The sequence below is a fragment of the Agrilus planipennis genome, unplaced genomic scaffold, assembly GCF_000699045.2.
Source record: "Agrilus planipennis isolate EAB-ADULT unplaced genomic scaffold, Apla_2.0 scaffold73, whole genome shotgun sequence".
NCBI classification, from domain to species: domain Eukaryota; kingdom Metazoa; phylum Arthropoda; class Insecta; order Coleoptera; family Buprestidae; genus Agrilus; species Agrilus planipennis.
Window position 1 is genome coordinate 808,968 of NW_020439682.1, and position 6,882 is coordinate 815,849.

Sequence of the window (6,882 nt, forward strand, 5' to 3'; positions counted from 1 at the left end):
TGCAGGGACATAGCGGTTGCGGCGGTACCGGCCGGGAGGCCGGTTTGTATTGTCTAATGACAAAAACACTGTGAATGTTGTATATAAAGACATTCTGTAGTATATTTAGTATGTTCAGGGGGTATCTTTTGAAGATTTCCCCTTCTCGATATTAATCTAAACAAAACAAAAATATATTTAGTATCAGCATTGCACCCGTGCGAAGCTGGGGCGGGTCACTAGTTTATTATAAAAAAGGATATAACTGTAGAAAAATTGAAATATGTTAAATTAAACAAATAAATAAAACGAAGAAAGTAAAGGTGTCCTCTATGTAACAGACGTGTTGGTTTGTATTATTTGTAATGTTGTCTTGTAGGTACATATTATTAAACAGGAACTGCGTGCACCTTAATTATGTTTTATGACAAGCAAACCGGAAATGAGAAAATTAACAATAAAGAAAAGTCGACGGGGCTGTTTTCGATAGATATTCAAGATATGAAAATACTTATACAGGCGTGAAAAGTAAAGTTGTACAGTTATTAAAACGAGACAATGTTACATACGAGGGTTGGACAGAATAAAATGTAACGTATCTTTAGCTATCCTATGAATTACATAATCGAAAATTGTAATTATTTTATTAAAGTAAGCCTTACTCTATAAAGGAATTAATGTACTAATAGATTTGAAGTTGAAGTTGAAGAAGAAAAAGCTGCTTTAGAATTAACAATCGCGAGAAGGATGAAGAATTTTTAAGGACCCGAATCAAGAAAGAAAAAACCTCAAAATATAGATAAATTGAAACACAATTAATTTTCGTCCTGATTTTACTCGCAGCATCTAAATTTATTCAACTATAACACAATTTTCGATTTGTGAAAATCCATTATTGATTGTTTATTTTACTTCCAAATATACCACTAATGTATAATAGGACAATTATTCCATTTTATTTTCTTGCTTCGCAATTTTCCGAGAATTATTAAGGACAATTCCTTACTAGAGTTATCCTCTCGAGGCTTGTAATTATTATCGATTTTAATGATTTCATGATTCCCGAGTGTAGTTTTATGATGGAGGGTAAAAAAATACATAGATCAACTTGTCAAAAATGTTGAGACATGACAAGATAATAAAAAAAACAAATTATATTACTTTGTTGCCCAACTAATCCGAGTCCTTTGTTATGCTCCTGTTTTATGTAATACTTTTTTTTATTAATTGTAACCCTTTTGATGTAGGTACATTTTCCGAAATTCCAAATCAGTCCACGACAGGACAAATGGAAAAGTGCAAAAAGCATAAATCACAAATTACTGTAATTATCTATCACAGCTAATCCTAATTGATGTCGTCGTTCTAATAACACTATTTTGCTGTTGTTGTTATGTAAATTAGGATCTAACGTGTTCGCGGACAAAATTACATAGAAAATTGTCCCTTCATAGATAGATAGATAGATACATACGTGTAATTATTTAGTATGTTCTAATCTATATGAAAATCTGTTGCGTTAGTCAACATGTTATTTGCTTTGATTGTAAACAATCGCATGTTGTAAATAAGTGTTGTAGATTTAATCGTATATTAAACTAATCGAGCTACCTGTGTCTATAATATAAATCTACAATTTATTATTAGTTAAATTGCAACATCACATTAATTAAACCACTGTACTAACTGCCCATCAGGATCAGTTGAAACTACTTTTTCTATCCATTTTAACAAAGAATTGCTATTCAAAAAAGGAATGAAATCGATAACAATCAAGAATTTATAACATTAAGGACTATAATGTGATTATGAAATAGTACTAAAGTAATGTATTGGTCAAATTACATTTAGGATCATCTCTTTTTTCATCTATTTCTTATTGATTTCCATAGCGCCTTCTGTTCTCTTACTCCTTCCGCAGATGCAGGATTTCATGGATTATACGACATTCATATCTGAATTACAGACACTGGTAGAAGTAAAGGAACGGAGTTGAATGTTATCGATATACTGATACATTTTCCTTTTTTTTTGAGCTTGATGATAATAGAGACATACTTCCAACTGGTACTAATCTTTGCACGTCAACAACAGACGAAAACATTGATGAAATGAAGAAAATAGTATCGACCAATCGTCTAATTACCGTTAGAGAAGTTGTTGAGGACTTAAACAAACCGACTGGCCCCTGTCATTAGATTTTTACCAATGATTTGGGCGAAATTCGTACCAAAATTGCTCAATTTCAGTCAAAAACAGTATCGTATTAACATTGCTAGGGAGCTGTTGGACTCCGACGACCCAAATTTGCTCCAGAGGTTCGTTCATGGTTATGACGCAGAAACCATAGCTCAATCATCTCAATGGAAGCTGCCGTACGAGCTAACACCGAAAAAAGGGCGCCAAGTTAGGTTGAATGTGAAGGTTTTGCTTACAGTTTTCTTCGATTGCAGGCGCGTGGTGCATCATGAGTCCTTGCTACAAGGTAGAACGGTCAATAAAGAATATTACCTGCAAGTTATGAGCGAAGCAATTCGCCAGAAACGCCCGGCTTTGTGGAAGAACAAAAAAATGGCCTTTGCACCATGATAACGCCCCTTCTCTCACATCGTTGCTTGTGCGCGAATTTTTGACCAAAAACAACACATTAATAATGCCGCAGCCACCGTATTCCCCAGATCTGACCCCCTGTGACTTTTTCTTGTTCCCGAAACTGAAGAAACCCATGAAATGATGACGCTACGCTAGGATTGAGGAGATAATGAAGTGCTTCGAGGATTGGAAAAAATTTTGGCGCAAGTGGTGGGAATTACTATGAAAGGGACAAAACAGATATTCATGAATAAATAAATAAAATTCGCGATAATTTTGAACAGACCTTTTACTTATTTCCAACAATCTTAAAGTTGGTGCACCAAAGTTTGACTGGTTAATTGAAGTTTCAAATTCCAAGCGAGCTGGTCGATTTCAGTTCGTTGGATTTGCGATTTTTTTTTTCAAAATATTCAAAGTTATAAGGGTAATGCATCGACGTGTTTATTTATGTAGTATGCAAACGTCATGTCATTGTCGTGGGTACAAAAAATACAAAAGTTTCGCCGTCAAATGCGATACACATACGCCTTGAGCTTTATAATACCGTGGGTTATACCATTATTTACTCAGGGCCGTGTATTGAATACGGAAATATTACATACGTATGTATGTAATGTAGGTACATACAACTGGGTATGGATATACATATATATGCACGTAAAACTCGACAGAATTGTATGAAATGTGCGGTGGAAGGCAATTATTGAGCTGCTCGTGTAGCATTGTTCGTAGTGGTACAGTTGAAAATCTTGTCGAGAAACTTTCGCTTCGATAACAACCGTGCCACGTCTACTTGTCGTGATTTAGAGAGAGTTTCCAACTGAAATTTCCCAAAGCTGGATTGCTGGGTAGTCTTCAAAACTTCCCTTTATTGTATTTCGTTGTTCGGGGTCCGGTAAAAGAATTTTACGATTTCTCCGACACTACTACTACGTACGACCGACGTCGACGACGTCGGGGACGACGAAGACGCCGAAAACGGACGTGATTCCGTTCAAATCGATACTTTGAAATTTGTTTCGGCTTCTAATCTGCAGACACACTCGTTCATCTCGTTACTTACCCCCGCAAATCTGTAGGCAATGGATAATTCCGTAGGAAATTTGGAAGGCATTTTAAGGGACGCAATTACTGCGGGGGAAACCCCATCACTTAGAGGAAGAAACAGAAGATGAATAATGCTAGAAATACCGTAAAAATTTGAAATGCTTAACTGGAGAAAAGTTTCTATTGTCATTAAAAAAAGAGCGTTTCATTAAATTCAAATTTTCCACTATATGAACATTTACATATAATTATAAAGTAATTAACAATTATTACAACATATATTGCACCAATATTATTAAATAAAAAACTAATATTCAACATTTCACAAAATAGGGAGTTCAACTATTATGTAAAAATATTTCTAATGATTTTAGATGTCCTCCGGCCTGTACAAGCAAAAATGTATAAATTGTACATTATAATTTTATAACCTGTGGGGGTGGAGTAATAATAACAGAAATTCAAATGAAAGCTATGAAAAACGAACACTTATTTTGAATAACCGCTGACGAAGTACAGACAATGTCATTTGCTAAATAGAAGTTATAAGTAGAGACATGTATCTACCAGATTTCTTGTAATTAATATTGATAATGATAACATGATGATTTTAAATTAAAACTTAATTTCGCATCCAGACGAACATATATCATGTAGGATACGGCTTTGAGATTTAATTTGCGGAGTTATATTATTATTTTGATATGCACATCAAACGAATCATTTTGAAATGGGTTAATTTGAATTTGTACATTGTAATTAAAAGATTATTAAACGTCCGAATATTTATTTGCATGCCAATTATCAGTATCGGTTTTTAATATCTAATGGGTGACTTTATGTCGTGTATATTTATTTAGCATTTTGAGTAATATGAAGATACATACGTGTAATTATTTAGTATGTTCTAATCTATATGAAAATCTGTTGCGTTAGTCAACATGTTATTTGCTTTGATTGTAAACAATCGCATGTTGTAAATAAGTGTTGTAGATTTAATCGTATATTAAACTAATCGAGCTACCTGTGTCTATAATATAAATCTACAATTTATTATTAGTTAAATTGCAACATCACATTAATTAAACCACTGTACTAACTGCCCATCAGGATCAGTTGAAACTACTTTTTCTATCCATTTTAACAAAGAATTGCTATTCAAAAAAGGAATGAAATCGATAACAATCAAGAATTTATAACATTAAGGACTATAATGTGATTATGAAATAGTACTAAAGTAATGTATTGGTCAAATTACATTTAGGATCATCTCTTTTTTCATCTATTTCTTATTGATTTCCATAGCGCCTTCTGTTCTCTTACTCCTTCCGCAGATGCAGGATTTCATGGATTATACGACATTCATATCTGAATTACAGACACTGGTAGAAGTAAAGGAACGGAGTTGAATGTTATCGATATACTGATACATTTTCCTTTTTTTTTGAGCTTGATGATAATAGAGACATACTTCCAACTGGTACTAATCTTTGCACGTCAACAACAGACGAAAACATTGATGAAATGAAGAAAATAGTATCGACCAATCGTCTAATTACCGTTAGAGAAGTTGTTGAGGACTTAAACAAACCGACTGGCCCCTGTCATTAGATTTTTACCAATGATTTGGGCGAAATTCGTACCAAAATTGCTCAATTTCAGTCAAAAACAGTATCGTATTAACATTGCTAGGGAGCTGTTGGACTCCGACGACCCAAATTTGCTCCAGAGGTTCGTTCATGGTTATGACGCAGAAACCATAGCTCAATCATCTCAATGGAAGCTGCCGTACGAGCTAACACCGAAAAAAGGGCGCCAAGTTAGGTTGAATGTGAAGGTTTTGCTTACAGTTTTCTTCGATTGCAGGCGCGTGGTGCATCATGAGTCCTTGCTACAAGGTAGAACGGTCAATAAAGAATATTACCTGCAAGTTATGAGCGAAGCAATTCGCCAGAAACGCCCGGCTTTGTGGAAGAACAAAAAAATGGCCTTTGCACCATGATAACGCCCCTTCTCTCACATCGTTGCTTGTGCGCGAATTTTTGACCAAAAACAACACATTAATAATGCCGCAGCCACCGTATTCCCCAGATCTGACCCCCTGTGACTTTTTCTTGTTCCCGAAACTGAAGAAACCCATGAAATGATGACGCTACGCTAGGATTGAGGAGATAATGAAGTGCTTCGAGGATTGGAAAAAATTTTGGCGCAAGTGGTGGGAATTACTATGAAAGGGACAAAACAGATATTCATGAATAAATAAATAAAATTCGCGATAATTTTGAACAGACCTTTTACTTATTTCCAACAATCTTAAAGTTGGTGCACCAAAGTTTGACTGGTTAATTGAAGTTTCAAATTCCAAGCGAGCTGGTCGATTTCAGTTCGTTGGATTTGCGATTTTTTTTTTCAAAATATTCAAAGTTATAAGGGTAATGCATCGACGTGTTTATTTATGTAGTATGCAAACGTCATGTCATTGTCGTGGGTACAAAAAATACAAAAGTTTCGCCGTCAAATGCGATACACATATGCCTTGAGCTTTATAATACCGTGGGTTATACCATTATTTACTCAGGGCCGTGTATTGAATACGGAAATATTACATACGTATGTATGTAATGTAGGTACATACAACTGGGTATGGATATACATATATATGCACGTAAAACTCGACAGAATTGTATGAAATGTGCGGTGGAAGGCAATTATTGAGCTGCTCGTGTAGCATTGTTCGTAGTGGTACAGTTGAAAATCTTGTCGAGAAACTTTCGCTTCGATAACAACCGTGCCACGTCTACTTGTCGTGATTTAGAGAGAGTTTCCAACTGAAATTTCCCAAAGCTGGATTGCTGGGTAGTCTTCAAAACTTCCCTTTATTGTATTTCGTTGTTCGGGGTCCGGTAAAAGAATTTTACGATTTCTCCGACACTACTACTACGTACGACCGACGTCGACGACGTCGGGGACGACGAAGACGCCGAAAACGGACGTGATTCCGTTCAAATCGATACTTTGAAATTTGTTTCGGCTTCTAATCTGCAGACACACTCGTTCATCTCGTTACTTACCCCCGCAAATCTGTAGGCAATGGATAATTCCGTAGGAAATTTGGAAGGCATTTTAAGGGACGCAATTACTGCGGGGGAAACCCCATCACTTAGAGGAAGAAACAGAAGATGAATAATGCTAGAAATACCGTAAAAATTTGAAATGCTTAACTGGAGAAAAGTTTCTAGAGTCCTTTGTTATGCTCCTGTT